At 41.3% G+C, this 17,073-nt stretch overlaps 1 protein-coding gene across 3 annotated transcripts in view; it reads right to left on the bottom strand.

The window, feature by feature from the left end:
• LOC143851909 (uncharacterized) overlaps positions 1–17,073 on the bottom strand; it is an 80,647-nt gene that overhangs the window by 14,757 nt on the left and 48,817 nt on the right. For all 3 annotated transcript variants that reach the window (XM_077361420.1, XM_077361417.1, XM_077361418.1), the window contains one exon: positions 2,951–3,434. The gene's annotated coding sequence lies outside the window, so the exon portion shown is untranslated. The remainder of the gene's footprint in view (positions 1–2,950; positions 3,435–17,073) is intronic.

Below are 17,073 nucleotides of genomic sequence, written 5' to 3'. Positions count from 1 at the left end.
TCTTTAGTACTCGGTCTAATGCCTCAGGGGCTCTTTTTTTATTGATCGTCGCCTCCAGTTTCTTGATTCCTGATTCCTTGTCTTCTTCCCATCTTGACTGCCTTGACGATTTTTCCTCCTCCAAAACCTTGATGAAGAAGGGATGCTTATGCATCGAAGAGTGGGTTTCCTTAACGCTACGTGACCCAGACACAGTAAAGAATAAATCAGGACTCCTATTAGCGGCTTCTTTGAAAAGCTTCCATTGCCTTTTCAAGAAGTCTTTGATGATTTCTCTCAGTGTTGGCACTACTTTAGAAGCCACTTCTTCAGAATAAACCATTGCCTAAATCCTTTTTAACGTTTCCTCTATTTCTGGTAACTCCATAGGGTGCTTCCTCTTCCGTCCCGCCATGGAAGAGGACTGGGGTGAAAAAGTATCGTTCAATTTTTTTTATTGATTATCTCAAATGTTTTCCTATCACTATGTTTTCAATCGAAAAGACGATAATTCCTTAAATGTAGATCACCGCCACTAAGGGACCTCTGACCAAGGGACAGGTGTCCATATTCGTGCTCCTCTTTGCATTCAGAAAACTCTTCCTGCCATAAATGCACATTAATGGCGTCAAATTACTCATTGGCGTCCGGCCCAAATCGAGGAAACCTTTTCGACTTCCCATGATGAGGAAAACTTTCGCGAGATCATTACTTACTGAAATATTTTTGAACTTCTTTAAATGCTTCTCCCAAAAGACGGATACCCCTATCCTTCCTCAAATTAAAGATGATTATTCCTTAGTGACATCTGCCTTAAAAGCTCATCGATACTGCCAATGGATGGGTACAAAACCAGCGCAGATATACCTTCTCCGGATCCCTCCCAAAACCAACCATCGAGATTTTGGGGGGTCCCAAATAGACTTTATCCGCACGCAACACTTACATTTGGGATTTGAGAAAACCTTTCAGGATTCACAAGGGTCGCAGCCACATTTGTCTTTTTATTCTTCAGCCCTACGGAAGGAGGTTTAGTGAGTGCATCCATGGATTTCAAAGTAGGCTTTCCTCGGTGGTTCCCCTTATGATGGCCGAATCCATCCCCTTAGATATTTGCCTCCATGCAAAGCTAGGTTTCCATTTTCGAGGTCTGGGTTTTAACGAAAAGGATACCCCAGAAGAGAAGAGGCCCAGGAATCCTAAGCTTAACCCAAGCCTTTCCTTAATTTCGCAAGACTCTCCTTCCGGGTCAGATAGCATGCCAAACTAGCACTCCTAACATGCCCAGATGGTTGATAAGGATCCTTCAGTCTGAGCCCTTCCTCACTGGGGTCCAGAACAGTGGGTATATGGCTGGCTTGAATAGGATGAAAATTTGATGATCCCAAGGAACATCCATCAGTCGCAAGAGGGATTGAACCGGGGGGAGATCTTCCTGAATATTGCCAAACACTGCTGTTGAGCAGTGAAATTTGAAATTTGAATTCAGAGAAGCAGACCCCAGGAGAACAGCTCTCCTTCCCTGAAGGTCCAGAGGCGGAAAGGAAGCCCTGGCATCGTCGCCGAGGGCTGGCTATCCAAAATTAGATTATCCTTAACCGGTAAAGGGGAAGGTTCCAAACAACGGTCTGGCTCCAAAGGAGCAGCATCAGAACCCGGCTGTGATTTCTGAACTTCGATTCTGACTGTGAAGTACTAGCCCAAGATCCGGATTGGAGCAAGGGAAGGGGGCAGTTTCCCCCATGGAGTGAGGATTTTAGCGGATACAAAGCTCATACATTGTTTATGGCTTCCTTCCATTTTTACCTCCAAGACACGGCGAAAAAGGTTTCCTAGGGCTTCAACCGTTGAGGTAGCCCAAACGTGAAATATAATTTCTAACATAATATAATTTCTTAAATAGGATCCCAACAGGAAATGCTTTCTAAGAAGAGATAAAAGGTTAACTTCTTCTGGAAACAGTTTTGCATAATGCAATCACATTTGGTCCTAAGTACCTAAATTTTTGAATAACCTCAATGAATGGATAAAGGTCTCCAAAAAGGATGGCAAAGTGTAAGCGTATGTAAAAGGTAGGGATCATTGTTTATTTGGTAGGCCTAAACCAAAAGAGTAGATGGGACTTCGAAATAAAATGGAGAAATCTGAGGGCAGTAAAAAGTTGCAACTAAGAAAGAATAAAATAAGTATTTTAAGTCAACATGTGTTGGCGTTTAGTTCTTACTTATCTAGAAAGAAAAGGAGTCTGTGTGTGTGTGTGTGTGTGTGTGTGTGTGTGTGTGTGTGTGTGTTTGTGTGTTCGTTTAATTCTTGCTTATTTAGCAAAACAAAAGCTCAATATGTACGTGAGAGAGATATGGGTGCATGCAAGATGGAAAATTAACGGAGTTTTGATGCTAAGTTCTAACATAAGTTTATGTAAATGTAAAAGGGAAACCTTTAGACATAACTTCATCTTATTATAAGTATAGGGAATGTAATTAAATGCAAATGAAATCATCAATCAAATAATATTTAAAGCAAGCCGGTACTAAATAAAAAGGAAGAACATTTGACTAGTTGAATGTCTAAAATTTCATCCACAAGATCAATTAAATATGAAAGATACCAAGAAATCATGACAAGGAACAACCAATGAGTATTAAGGCCGATAAAAATCCATGAGAGCTGGTTTGACTTTGTTAAAGTTAATTGTGGATAGATCCTACATCCATACATTGATCAAATTCTCAGTAATGTACGCAAAGATATTTATTCCTTTTTTTTAGGATTAGTTGAAACTTATTGAAAAAGGAGAATAGACAGAAATACAATAAACATTCCAGCTAGGGACAAGGCCCCATAAGGCTAAAAAAAAAATCTCATATGATGCAACCAAAGCATAATTTCACTTTGTCTTCTTTAAGATAAATAATGGAGCGAAAATCATTCATATAATTAATAAAAGCCAAGATGAGAGATATCCGTGTACCTTCACTAGTGTAGTCTACAAAACCTCGAGTGAGTTACCCATATTTCGGGATGCGTGAGATACTAGGCCAATATTGGCCTCCTTCCTTTCTGCATTGTTTCTCTACTTCCACACATCCACAAATACTTAATCGTTGAAGCATTGTGGGTAGCCCATCCTCCGGCAAGGAAAGTAGTTAAGGACAGTCACCAATGGCCAACCTGTTGAGGGGGTAAGGTTCTTCAACATCCCCTTGGGAAAGGATTTCAGATTATCACACCCTATGATATAGAGGCCTGTAAGCGTGGTGGCAGTAGCTTTCCTGGAAAGGACTCAAGTCCCTTTCAAGGAAAGCTACTACCCAGTACGCTTACAGATTAGCCACCTCCAAAGGGGATGTTGAATAACCTCACCTCACCTTCCTCAAAATTTAGCAATTGGTGACTAACCTCTCCTCCTCCACCTCCTCCTCCTCTTCTTAATATTAGTGAGAAGCATCAGTTAGCTGATAACATATTTAACAAAAAACGATATGTGTTACCAAACAACAACAAAATACATAACTAAAGAAAATATGGATGTCTACCAAAAGTAAGAGTATTAACGAATGTTTTGACTAAAAGCAGAACACATTAGTTCCAGAAAATCAATGGAACAGAAAGACCAAGACAGTGATTAAGAAAAACGTGAAAGGCTTATATAAATATGACCTAAAAGTTTCAAAGACAGAGGCATCTTTCAGAAAGTTCAAATAATATGACCTTTGTGTAAATTCTCCAAAAGGAAACCATACTGCAAGAAGGTAAAAAATGTGGTCCAGATCTAACAAGCTAATAATAGAATGTACACACCAGGCAATGTAAATTATCATCTCAATATGAAAAATCCAGTACAAATAAAATGAATGTTAAGGAATTGCAATATTTCTAAGAAATTACTATTTTTCCACGCTTCTCGTCATTACATGAATGCAAAGACTCTTGAATATGATACTTATTATTACAATGAATATCTAATTGAACTCAACAAAACATTACATAAAATCAATCAACTTTTGAACTAAAGAATGAAAAAAAAAATCAAGAACATAGTCTAGAAACTAAGCTATCAGAACATTTCCCAAGATGAAGATCAGTGAATTCATGACCTTTACTAACTACACCAATAGGTTTACAAAGGTCTGAAAATACTATAATTATAATTTCTACTAACATCACAACCATTGCATAGAGATCCAGATGAAACAAGATCAAATTCCACTAGTCCGAAAATGCTTTGTAGCCTAGAACTTATTGATGCAAGGAAATCTAGATGAATGTAATAAAGCATATGATAAGTAAGCTAAGGCCCTGTTTGGATGGCAATAATTTTGTGGACAAGTTTGGGAAGGAAAAATATTTCTGAAATTTACCACTTTTCTTACACACGAAAAGATAATTGAAACCAGCTCTATTCAAATTTTCATTAGAGTGACAAATAGTTTATGGTAATATCCATCCACATTAACCATAATCATATCATTTCCCTCTAGATTGTGGATCGAAACAAATTTCCCAAAAATATGTTTTCCATCAGAAATGTTTTTCTTGCAATACAAGCAGGGCCTAAGATAATGTAATAAAAGTAGCAGTGCAGTCAATGAGAGTTTTGGCCTAAGCATAGAAAAGTCAGTTACCATTATATTTCCAAGACGAATATCAATGAGTTCACAAAATCTATACTAACATCACATGCATTATATATAAAAATCCAACAATTTCATAATCTAAAAATCCAAAAATGCCCAAAAAAAAAAAAAAAAACCCAAATCTTCTGATGAAAGAAAGAGGGAACAAATAAAGCCAAAATCCATCGAAACTGTAGACGTGAAACCCTAGAAAATCATACATATCGAAACTTAAGCTCATAAAAACACTTATTCGTAGACCAATAGCATCAATAACAGAGATTACTAATAAATCGGCAACCGCTCGATCACGAGCCAAAATTTTCCACATCCAAGAAAAAAAAACAAATAACCAATGTAGATTTTTCCTCGGGAAGAAAGAAAAAACCAAAACCCCCTATAAAAACCTCAAATCTATCAAAACAAGAGCATAAATGATAGGGTCACATGTATTTTCAGTTATGTAAAATGTGTGTTCTGTTCTTTTACAATTATTAGCAGGTTAGGTGTCGTATGTGTTGTCGTATTGTAATTTGTTGTTAAGTTTGGCAGTTGTAGTTTGTGGGATCATGTTTATAAGTTTCAATAGAAGGAAGGAGAAGACAGACTGGTTTTTCTCAACAAAGCTTTTGTAAGGAGGCATCGTCCCCCTCGAAACGGACGAACTCATCTCTTTTTGTTTATTTTCTATTTAACTCTATTTGGATCCTATCATCTGGTATCAAACCAGTTACGATCTTGCAAAATGATGAGGAAAAATGATGAAAGGATTGATCAAATAGAAGAAACTATGGAAGAGATCCGATAATCATTGGCGGCTGTAAATGCTAAATATGATCATTTAGCATCAACTATAAATATAGTAAATGAAGAACAACGGACTAGTAATCATGATGCAGGGCAAGGAGGAAATCTAGGGAGAGGCTATGGCAGATCTGATAATTTTTCCAATTCATTCCAGCCACGATACACTCAGTTGGATTTTCCAAAATTCAATGGAGATGACCCCACTGGTTGGATTTACCGCGTAGAACAATTTTTCCGTTATCATCAGATCGCTGACGATCAACGAGTGTTGTTGGCTTCATTTCACTTGGAGGGTGAGCTAGTCAGTGGTTTCAATGGTATGTGTTGGAATATGTAACTTGCCTAAGGGCATTTAGGACTTTGTACATTCCTTTATGTTTTAGTATAAAGATATGAGTCAGGGGGAGATAACCCTAACTCATTTATTTTTCTCTGCCTAAACTTTCGTCTAACATTGTATCAGAGCCTTCGGGTTTTCTGATCTTTCATCGGAGGCAGACCGGCACGCCATCTTTTTCCTCTTGAGTCGTCGTCGTTCTCTCCGAGCCGAAGGCACCTGGCCCTCCCTCCCTCCCCCTCGCCACGTTGCTCCTGTACCCCCGTGCAGCAACCCCACACACATTTTCTACCCAGGGCAAAAATTATTTTACCCCCCCCCCAGGAAAATATTTTCTCCCCAGCTTGGAAAAGTTTTTCCGAATGATTTGCACCCCCTCAAAATTTTCCAGGAAAATATTCTCTCTTGGAAAACTTTTTCGAGGACCGAGGATTTGCACCCCCCCAAAATTTTCCAGAAAATATTTTCTAAACCCCCCCTCCAACAAAATCACTTTCCTGGAAATAAGTTTCCAGGGCTGTGTTTCGCCTCGCACCAATTTTTTTTTTTCCAGCCCCCAATTCCTAGGTTTGCTGGTTAGCCTCACACCCCAAGTTTTTCAACCCACATCATTTTTCCTCCTCTTCCTTTCATCCCTTGGTAAACCGTACCCCTCTTTTCTCCTTGTTATTATGTGTTAGATCTTCATCTTTTACCCTACTTTGATTCTTGTCTGTTTTTGCGGCTCCCCCCTGTGTCTCATGGCTTCCCTCTTGTCAAGCTTCGTCGATGCCCGTCATTCTTGGAGCCGCGTCTAGCTCTTGGCCTATCCTAGTTTCCCCACCTATTCTGTTATCTCCTGTTATTCGTCTTGGTTTGGATTGTCTGTTTCTTTCTTGCTTGTTGTTATGGAGGAGGTGCTTGACAATCCTTCCACAGGAGTGGCTCCTGATGTTCGTCCGACAACCTCTTTGGCGTCTTCTTCGTCATCATCTCTCTCTGTGGATGGATCATTCCCACATATCACTACTGTTAAGTTGGATGGAGCAAACTATGTTACTTGGAAAGCAGCTGTCGAGAAGTATCTTATTGCCCGTGGGAAAGCCCACGTCATTCGTCGTGATCCTCCTCCTACGACAGATCCCACCTTTGATCGATGGGAACAGGAGGATGCTCTTGTTTGCACCCTTCTGTGGCAGAGTATGGCCCCTCACGTCTCTGGGCCCTTGATGCTTCTGCGTACTGCGAAACGGATATGGGATCAGGTTACTCTTCTTTACTCTGGCGTGGCAAACATTAGTTGGATCTGCTCTACCTATTCTGAGTGGGTGCGTTTCCGCCGTGGTGATCTTCCTCTTGCCACCCATTACAGCCAATTCGTTGGCCTCTGTCAGCAGCTTGATGTTTACATGCCGCTTACCACAGATCTCACAGAGGCTGCCCGTCAGAGGGATCAGATCCGTGTTGTGCAGTACCTTGATAGTTTGGGTCCAGAGTACATGCATCTTCGTCAGCAGATTATCGGTTCTGGCGCTATTCCTTCCCTTACTGAGGTTTACTCCCACGTCCAGCAGTGCTCTCCTGGTGATCCACTGATATCTGTTCCTATTGATGGTTCTGCTCTCACGACCTACAATGGCAGTACTCGCCCGCCTCATGGTGGAGCCTCCTCTGGTCGTGGCCGTGGCCGTGGTGGTGGTCGTTCTGGTGGTGGCCGTGGTCGTTCTTTTTGCACTCACTGTCAGCGCGAGGGACATTATATTGACCATTGCTATACCCTGCATCCCGAGCTTTTTCAGGCACGCTCGGCTCACATGGGTGCTACTACTGCTTCGGTTTCAGATTGCGCTCCCTCTGCTTCTGTTCCTGCACCAGCTGATTCCACCTATACATTATCCCGTGCCGATTATGAGGAGTTCCAGCGTCTGCGGCTCAGTTCTCGTCCTCCCACTGCAGGTTTCGCCCAGCCAGGTAGTTCACCCACTACTCTTCTATCTAGCTCAGGATCATGGATCATGGACTCTGGGGCATCCAATCACCTGACTGGTAACTCTTCTCAGCTTCATTATTTTCTCTCTTTCTCATCTCCCTCTCAGTCTATCACACTTGCTAATGGGTCCACTACACCTATCACTGGTGTTGGTCATATCTCCCCTCATCCTGCTCTTACCTTATCTTCTGTTTTATGTGTACCAAAATCACCATTTAGTTTACTTTCAGTTAGCCAAATTACTAAATCTCTTCACTGTTCTGTCTCATTTTTCCCATCTTACTGTTTATTTCAGGATCTCTCTACTGGGAAGACGATTGGAACGGGTCGTGAGGTAGATGGACTCTATCGTCTTGACTGCCGGCCGCCTACTGTCTTACATAGCTCTGTGGATACATTTCAGTGGCATTGTCGCCTGGGGCATCCTTCACTTCAGCGGCTACAGCAGACTTCTCTGGTTCCCGGACCTTTTTCTAGTTTTCAGTGCGAGTCCTGTGAACTCGGGAAGCACCGTCGTGTGTCGTTTCCGTCCCGGATCATTAGTCGAGTGTCTAGTCCATTTGAATTAGTCCATTCTGATGTATGGGGACCCTCTAGGGTCGCGTCTACTACTAGCTTTCGGTATTTTATTGTGTTTATTGATGACTTCTCACGCATGACCTGGTTATATTTACTTAAGAATCGATCCGACGTGTTCTTTGCTTTTCGCACATTTCATTCTAAAATTAAGAATCAATATAATTGCAATATTAAATGTCTTCGTACTGACAATGCTAGAGAATATTTTTCTGATACTAATGGCTTTCAATCCTATCTCTCCTAACATGGGATTTTACATCAGTCTTCATGTGCGTACACCTCTCAACAGAATGGTGTTGCTGAGAGGAAACTTCGTTATTTGCTTGAAGTAGGTCGCACTCTTCTTTTTCAGATGAGTGTTCTTAAGGCATACTGGAGTGATGCCCTTCTCACGGCGAGTTTCTTAGCAAATCGCCTTCCTTCCTCTGTCTTAGAGGGTGCCTCTTCTTTCGAGATTTTATCTCCTAGTAAGGAACAGTTTCCTCTGACACCTCGTGTATTTGGATGCGTTTGTTTTGTTCATCAACTTGGACCTGGCCGTGACAAACCCGATCCCCGATCTGAGCGTTGTGTCTTTCTGGGGTATTCCCGTACGCAGAAAGGCTATCGTTGCTATAGCCCTCGTCTGCGTCGCTGGTTTGTCTCAGCCGATGTTACGTTCTTTGAGTCTGAGACATTCTTCCAACATGGCGCGGCATCTTTCACGCCTTCTCTCGAGTCCGAGGTCTCGCTTCCCTTACCAGATCTACCTGCTTCTCTTCCGTCATCTCCTATTTCCGTGCGGCCAGCTTCTGCAGCTTCTACTTCTTCTGCCACGTTGGAGAAGCCAGCTCCACCTAAAATTACACAGCAGTATCAGCGGCGCCAAGTTACAGATAGGTCTCTTCTACCTCCTCTCGCACAAACATCTTCTGAGCCAATGATCCCTCTCTCCCGCTCTCAGGTACCTTCTCTTCCGCCTTCCTCTGTTGTTTCTGCTTCTACTATTGCATCTCGTACGAGATCCCGTTCCACTGCACATCCTATTTCGAATTTTGTTTCTTATGATAAGCTCACCAGTACCTTCCAGAGCTTTGTTTCCTCCTTGTCTTCTATCTCTTTACCACAGTCAGTGGCTGAGGCTCTTGACCATCCTGGCTGGCGTGATGCTATGAACCTAGAAATGGGCGCTCTTCATAGTAATGATACATGGGATCTGGTTTCCCTACCCGCTGGTGCCCGTCCTGTTGGTTGTCGGTGGGTTTTCTCCATCAAATACCTCCCTGATGGTACTGTCGAGCGCTTAAAAGCACGGTTAGTCGCGAAAGGATACACTTAGACTTTTGGTGTTGACTACACTGAGACATTCAGTCCCGTTGCAAAAATTCCCTCTATCCGTGTGCTCCTGTCTCTTGCTGTTAATCATAGCTGGCCCCTTCATCAGCTGGATGTGAAGAATGCCTTCCTCCATGGTGACCTAACTGAGGAGGTGTATATGGAGCAACCACCAGGGTTTGTTGCTCAGGGGGAGACTTCCTCCTACGTGTGTCGCCTACGCAAGTCACTATATGGCCTCAAACAATCTCCGCGTGCGTGGTTTGAGAGATTCAGTGAGGCAGTCATGCGCTTTGGCATGAAACAATGCGCAGTGGATGACTCAGTCTTCAGTTATCACTCTTCAGCTGGGTGTATTTTGTTGATAGTTTATGTGGATGACATAATCATCACAGGGAGCAATTTACAAGGTATACAACGTTTGAAAACCTTCTTGCAAAAGGAATTCTCTACTAAGGATTTGGGTCAGCTCAGGTATTTCTTGGGGATAGAGGTTGCTCGTTCCTCTAGAGGCTTGTTCCTATCACAGAGAAAGTATGTCTTGGACTTGCTAAAAGAAACAGGCAATCTTGGAGTTAAACCAGCTTCTACACCCATGGATCCTAATGTGAAACTCGTTCCAGAAGAAGGAGAGTTGTTGGAGGATCCTGGCAGGTATCGCAGGCTTGTCGGTAAACTTATATATCTCACGGTTACTCGGCCAGATATTTCATATGCTGTTGGAGTTGTCAGTCAGTATATGAGCTCTCCACGTACTTCTCACTGGGCTGCGGTGACACAGATTCTTAAGTATTTGAAAGGGGCTCCAGGGAAGGGATTGATGTTCAAAAGACATGGCCATATGAAAGTTGAAGGCTTCTCTGATTCAGATTGGGCTGGATCCCCAGCAGATAGACGGTCCACCACTGGGTATTGTACATTTGTAGGTGGCAATCTTGTTTCATGGAAGAGTGAGAAGCAGGATGTTATAGCTAAGTCCAATGTAGAGGCTGAATACAGGGCAATGGCACAGACAAGCACAGAACTTATTTGGCTACGTTCACTTCTTTCGGAAATTGGCTTCATTTCATCTTCTCCTTCGCAGCTTTATTGCGACAACAAAGCTGCAATATATATTGCCAACAATCCAGTCTTCCATGAGCGCACCAAGCATATTGAAGTGGATTGTCATTTTATCCGTCAAAGAATCCAGAAAAGAGAGATTTGCACTGTGTTTACTTGGTCAGGGGACCAATTAGCTGATATGTTTACAAAATCCTTAAATAAGTCAAAATTGAATGATATATGTAACAAGCTAGGAATGTATTGTCCCATGGTGAATGCAATATCGCATTTGCAAATCCACGTATCTGCAATCCCATTTTGAGGCCATCCATGATCCAAGAAAACTCCAACTGGTTTCTTAAACCACTGTCTGAAAAAAGGGGTTCTTCAAAATTATATTTGAAGTAGGGGCATTTCTTATCTGGAAATTGGTGGGAAAAAAATAAATGAATAGAAAATAAAGAAAAACTAATCTAGCCGTGGGGTTCTCTTAGAAGCATGTTAAACAAAAAGTACATCCCGGAGGTGCGTGTTAAAAGAAAATGAAAAAAAATAAAAATCATGAGTGAATGGGTGGTTCTGGGTTTCACTTCCTTTTATAAATAGACGGGCAACCTGAAAATGGAGAGAAATGCAGACAGAGCAGCCCAAATGACTGAGGCAATTTGACCGGCGCGGTTACCCGAATAAAGAAATGTAGCAAATCAGCAGCCATGAAAACACTTTGAAAAAACCCTCTCCTTTGCTTTGTGTCTTCCCTCCTTCCTAGAAAATCCCTTTTCCAATTCTGTTCCTCTCATTAAAGACTGTCCAGAAAAGAAATTTAAAGGATATACAACTAAACCCAGTTCATAAAAATAGAAGCTTTTTTTTCTCTCAATTTTTTTCCATCAATATATCAATAAGGAGAAGGAAGATGGTGATTATACCTCGCTTGATCTGGTACTATGAAAGAGAATTTCATGGAATATTTCAGAAATTTCCATGAAATATAATAATAACACTGTAGCTTCTTACAAGAAAAACGAAGAGAAGAGCAATAATTAATCGATGATGTAAATGAAATAAAAAGAGAATTACCATTTCGGATGGTTGACTTGGATCCGATTCCGCCATTTTTTGAGATTTTAAGAGTCCTCTGCAAACCCTAGAAAGAAATCTTTGGAAAACGGAGAAACCCTAGGAATATCTATGAGAGAAGAAAGCTATAATGATAAACCCTATTTATAGGGGATCTTGATTCGCTAAAAAAAACTCTTACAAAAAAGAACCGGCAAATTGAACAGTGAGAAGGCAATACCTCAAGCACTTACAGTAATTCATTGTGCAAAATTTATCTTCCATTCACCCCTAACAAACATTACCAGTGTCCTTGATCGTAGTATATAGAAGGGAAAATGACCAAATCGAAGGGGTTTATACTGAGTATGACATTTCAAGAGGGGTGTTTTCTAAATCACAAAACAGAAGTGATGTTGACTGGTTTGGATGCGTATGTGACAAAAATACCCTTAGTAAAAAAAAAAAATGGTTTTACTCTCTTTCTCTCTCTCTGTTTTTACTCTGTTTATTTTTTTTTACTTTAAACCACTGTTTACTCTCTCTCTCTCTCTCTCTCTCTCTCTCTCTCTCTCTCTGTCGCTGCAAATACCGTCGCCGGCGGACGGAAAAATTCCGGCAAGTCTCTCTCTCTCTCTCTCTCGCTCTCTCTATCTCTCTCTCTATCTCTCGGCCTCTCTCTATCTCTCTCTAGGTAAATCTGAGCGGCAAATCTCACAGGTTGGTAACCCATCTCTCTCACTGTCACTCTCTCCCTCTCAGTCTATATGTGGTTTTGTCATTTAGGGTTTTGATAAGTCAGTGATTTAGTCGTTTTCTCAGTTAGGGTTATGAAAAATCAGTGGTTTAAACCAATCTCAGTGATTTAATTGATAAATGAGGGATTTGAAGTAACTATTGATGGTTATAATCCCCTAATTTGTTAGAAAGCAGTGGTTTAAACACCTAATTTCTGAGAAATCGGTGGTTTATACTCCTAATTTCTGAGAAATTATTTGTTAAAACACCTAATTTGTGAGAAATCAGTCGTTTAATTGATAAATAAGGTGTTTTAACTAACTATTGATGGTTTAAAAACCTAATTTAGGAGAAATTAGTGGTTTAATTGAGAAATTACGCGTTTATTCTCCATAGTGATTTGCTCAACACCCTAATAGGCTTGTAATAAAATGAATGGACATGTCATTGCTCTATAGGGGCTGAATTTGTTACAAATCAGTTGTTTAAACCCTTACTTTTTTATGTTAACAGTGATTTAATTGATAAATTAGGGGTTTATTCTCCGTAGTGATTTGGTCAGCACCCTACTAGGCTATTAAAAATAGAATAGACATTTCACTGCTATATTGGGTTTGAGTTTGCGAGCAATTAGGTGTTTAAACCCCTAATTTTTCATGTTAATAGTGGTTTAAGATAAATTAGGGGTTTAATTCTCCTTAGAGATTTGCTCAACACCCTAATAGGCTTCTAAGAAATTAAATGGATATTTGTTAATTTGTTTCCTCACATTGTGTTTGAACAGGTCCACATCTGATTATTTGGATTCATATTCATCTTTTGCATATAGTAATCATCTCGTGAAATCATGGTAATGCCTCCTGTTATTCTTTTAAGTGTTGTATTTCTGCTAATGTGCTATATATCTAATAATGCTTTATTTTCCGGCCGTCTTATGTTACGTCAAGATGCTGCCCCTCCAAGTTTTACAACTTCTTCCAGTCCCTGCAGCTGAGGAATGTACATACTGATATCCTAAGTAGAAGCCCATTTGGAGGCTTGCTTAACCTAGAAGGTGTAAAATTGCACAAGGCAATTTTGACCACCCTCGTGCGATCCTAGATACCCAAGTCCAGGGCATTTAGAGTAGGCGGCATCGTAGTCCCCTTTGAGGTTAAGGATGTAGCATTAGCATTAGGTCTAAGCCTTATAGGGGAGAGAATAAGGATAGACTGGCATTCGACAGAAGAGGTCGAAGGTTGGAGGTTTGGCAGTCCAACAGCAAGATTCGCTGAGATTGCGAAGGTTATTAGGGCAGAGTCCATGTCGGACGAGATTTTATCGATCCAGGCGACAGTCAGACATGTCTTGCTACTCCTCTGCTGCTCTGTGCTTTTTGCACATGCCGACTCCACGGATCACAAGACGAAATCCTGCATTTTCCCCTACTTAGAAGCAGAGACCATCAGAAGAATTGGTTGGGAATACCCTGTCTATGACTTCCTCATAGAGTCATTGGATTCATATTCGAAGAAGGGGATGGGATATATCAACGGTTGTGCTATTCTGCTACAGGTAAAGAGTTCATATAGTATGTACCATATAAGCGATATGTAAGTTAAATTTTTGTTCTCTAATCATCGTACGTCTTCATTCCAGGTGTGGCTATTCGAGCATACTACCCTGTGGGAACCTTCAGTTCCAGATGCGCGTCCACGCCTATTGAAGTGGACCGCGAGGATCGATACACGGATGAAGGAGCAGACAACCCTCATTACCCTGATCCGTGATAGGAAGCTAAAGAAGAAGGAGGTGAGACGTAAAGCTTCTGTACTCCTCTAGGTCTCACTTATTCTAACCGAAATGAACTATTCGATTTCAGGTTCTGAAGTGCCTACTACCTATTCCTGAAGAAGAGAGTCTCTTATCCATCGTAGCAGATGATGTAGACAATCTCGACGATCCTCTTCTTCCTCGAGAAGAGGGACAGCGGCAGTCCATCGTAGAAGATGATGTCTTAGATGTCGACAATGTTTTGATCGCAAAACGTTCTACTCCGATATCAGTGGTAAGGAACATCACTCTCTTGCTTACATAGGGTCATTGTATTCAAGTTATCTAAATTTCCTTTAATCTTCGTAGGTTTATAAGAGAAAAGGTGTTGGAGACAAGGATCGTCTCCAAGACATTCACATTTCAGAGGAAGAAACGATAGCGTCTCTGAGTCTACTGGTACGGTCTTTATAGTTCATTTTCAATAACTATATATTTCATATGTTATTAACTTCACATTTACATTTTTCAGAGCAACGTAGCTGTTAAGAGAAGAAGATGGACAAAAAAAGAAACTGATAAGGAAAAGAATAAAGTGGATGGAGAAGAGAAGCCTATAAGCAGGGCTGAATTAAATTTCATAGTGGGGAGGTTAAGACAACTTGAAGATCAAGTAGCTGAGTTGGAAGATGAAGTAGCTGAGTTGGAGAGGAAGCTGGCTGAAGGGGACCAGGAGGCTGAAGGGGAGCAGGAGGCTGAAGGGGACCAGGAGGCCGAAGGCCAGGATGGAGATGAAGGAGGGGGGGAGGTGATGAAAGGAGGGGATGACCGACAGTTGGTCATCATTCCCAGCCAGGATACACCGGAGGTGGTTGAAGGTGAAGGTCCGGATGGAGGGGACGACCAGCAGTCGGTCGTGTTTGGAAGCCAAGACCGACGGGAGGGAATAGAGCCGGTAGTAATTTCCATCCACGACACTCCAGTAAAACCTATGGGTCCGAAAGTTTGGAGTATTGAGAGAGTAGTGAAGCTGGGTTTAAGAAGGAAGAAAGCCTCTCAATACACTAGTTCGCCGTATAGAGGTATTGGGCGTAAGAAGACGAACAATAAACAGACGGTGACAGAGCTGCAAAACCATCGGTTGCTCGGACCGCTTCTTGCACTTCCCAAAAGGTAAATTGGATTGAAGCTCTTCTGTAATATAGTTATCTACCCTTTGTAAATGCTAAACAATCCGGAGTTTTGCAGCCACCGAGTCATACAGATCAACAACGAGTACATGTGTGCCGAAGACTTAGTTATTCTTAACGACCCCGTAGCGTGGTTAACTTCTCCGGTAAGTGTTTTGGTTATTTTTTCTAATACTGACTTCTTTCAGTAGTGATATTCGTCTCTAATATCTATATGTTATCTTACGTAGCTTATGAACGTATACGCCGAGTATCTGAACGTCCGGGATGAACGGAATAGAAAACCTGGAGAAAGAGCCTGTGTTTCCATCAGCACCTACCTCTACATAAGAATAAATCATTTTTCATTCCCAAACTTTCATTTTATAATTTTTTAGGAAGCTTTGAATGTGTTTTGGTCACGAATCACTTTGCTCGTATTGCTTCTGTAGGATTGTATAACTGACAAGGGCTACGCCGGCCACGACTCCGTTGAGAAGTACGTTTGCCGCTTGAATCAATGCTTGCCGGATAGCCTAAAAAGAGTCCTCTTCCCGGTGCATGTCCCTCAGCATTGGATTCTTCTGGTCCTTGATATGGTGGACGAAAAGTTCTACATCTACAACTCCTTGAAAGATGTTAAGTACTGGACAGAGGTTCGACCATTGGTGAGTTCGAGTCTCACCTTCCTTCGTTAAATTTGTAAGTATATAAAACTGTTACCCTGTAGTGATTGTTTCATAGGTTCGATACCTGGAGGGGCTATACTTAGAAAAGTGGAAGGTGGACGTAAGTAAGTTTCTACTGGAAGAACTTGACAAGAGGCCCATACAGAGAAACATGTACTAAATTTCATTAGAATCAGGGGTTAGAAAACTTAAATTCATTGTGCCTCTTATTTGCGCTCCACGAGCTTGGTCAATGATGTCTTCTTCTTTTGCAGCAATGATTGTGGGTTGTTTGTGCTGAAGGAGATGGATTGCCTGACACGTGATGTGCCGCCAAAGTTCAGTCAGGCAGAGATCATGGTCATGAGAAGACAACTACTGGAGGATTTTTTAGATGGCCGGTGTGGCATGATTGTCAACTTGTAGGGGCTGTGGTGGTGGTGTTGCAGGTGATTGTTACGGAGGGAACCATTGAAGGGTCAGGCACCTTATGTTCCACTTTTAGAAGGCAGTGATTGTTATGCTGATTGTGAGGCCGAGTGCTTATGGTGGGTCGACGCTCTCGAGACATATCATTTCGAAATTGTAATGTCTGTAAATTGTAATGTATTATGGTGATTGTCAGACCACTTATTCCATTTCTTCAGTTCCAAATTCTAATGTGTAAATTTGACCATTGTGTAAGGATCAGACATTCTCTTCCATTTTCCAACTCCAATGCAGGTTCAAATCGAATGTAACTTTCAAGACCTTGGCATCTAATAATTGGTTGGATTAGGATTTGATTGTTGCGCATGGTCATGAGTTCACATCTGCTGCTTGCAGTGAGATACACTATTCGAAACAAATTCAATTTATTTGTTTTCATGGGGATAGGATGGATGGAAAAGGCTCCAAAATAATGGACATAATGGAGGCGGTCAATCAAATCCAATATAGCACATTAGGGTACATATGATATTTATCTTAGGAAAAAAAAAATTTAGTACTGGTCGGAACTCCGAGATTTAGTCGGAATTCCGCAGGAAAAAAAAAATTTTGT

The sequence above is a fragment of the Tasmannia lanceolata genome, unplaced genomic scaffold, assembly GCF_043159265.1.
Source record: "Tasmannia lanceolata isolate RefF3 unplaced genomic scaffold, GAP_Taslan_0.1 ptg000018l, whole genome shotgun sequence".
NCBI classification, from domain to species: Eukaryota; Viridiplantae; Streptophyta; class Magnoliopsida; order Canellales; family Winteraceae; genus Tasmannia; species Tasmannia lanceolata.
The sequence above is the reverse complement of the archived record's forward strand: the minus strand, read 5'-3'. Positions and strand labels throughout refer to the sequence as shown.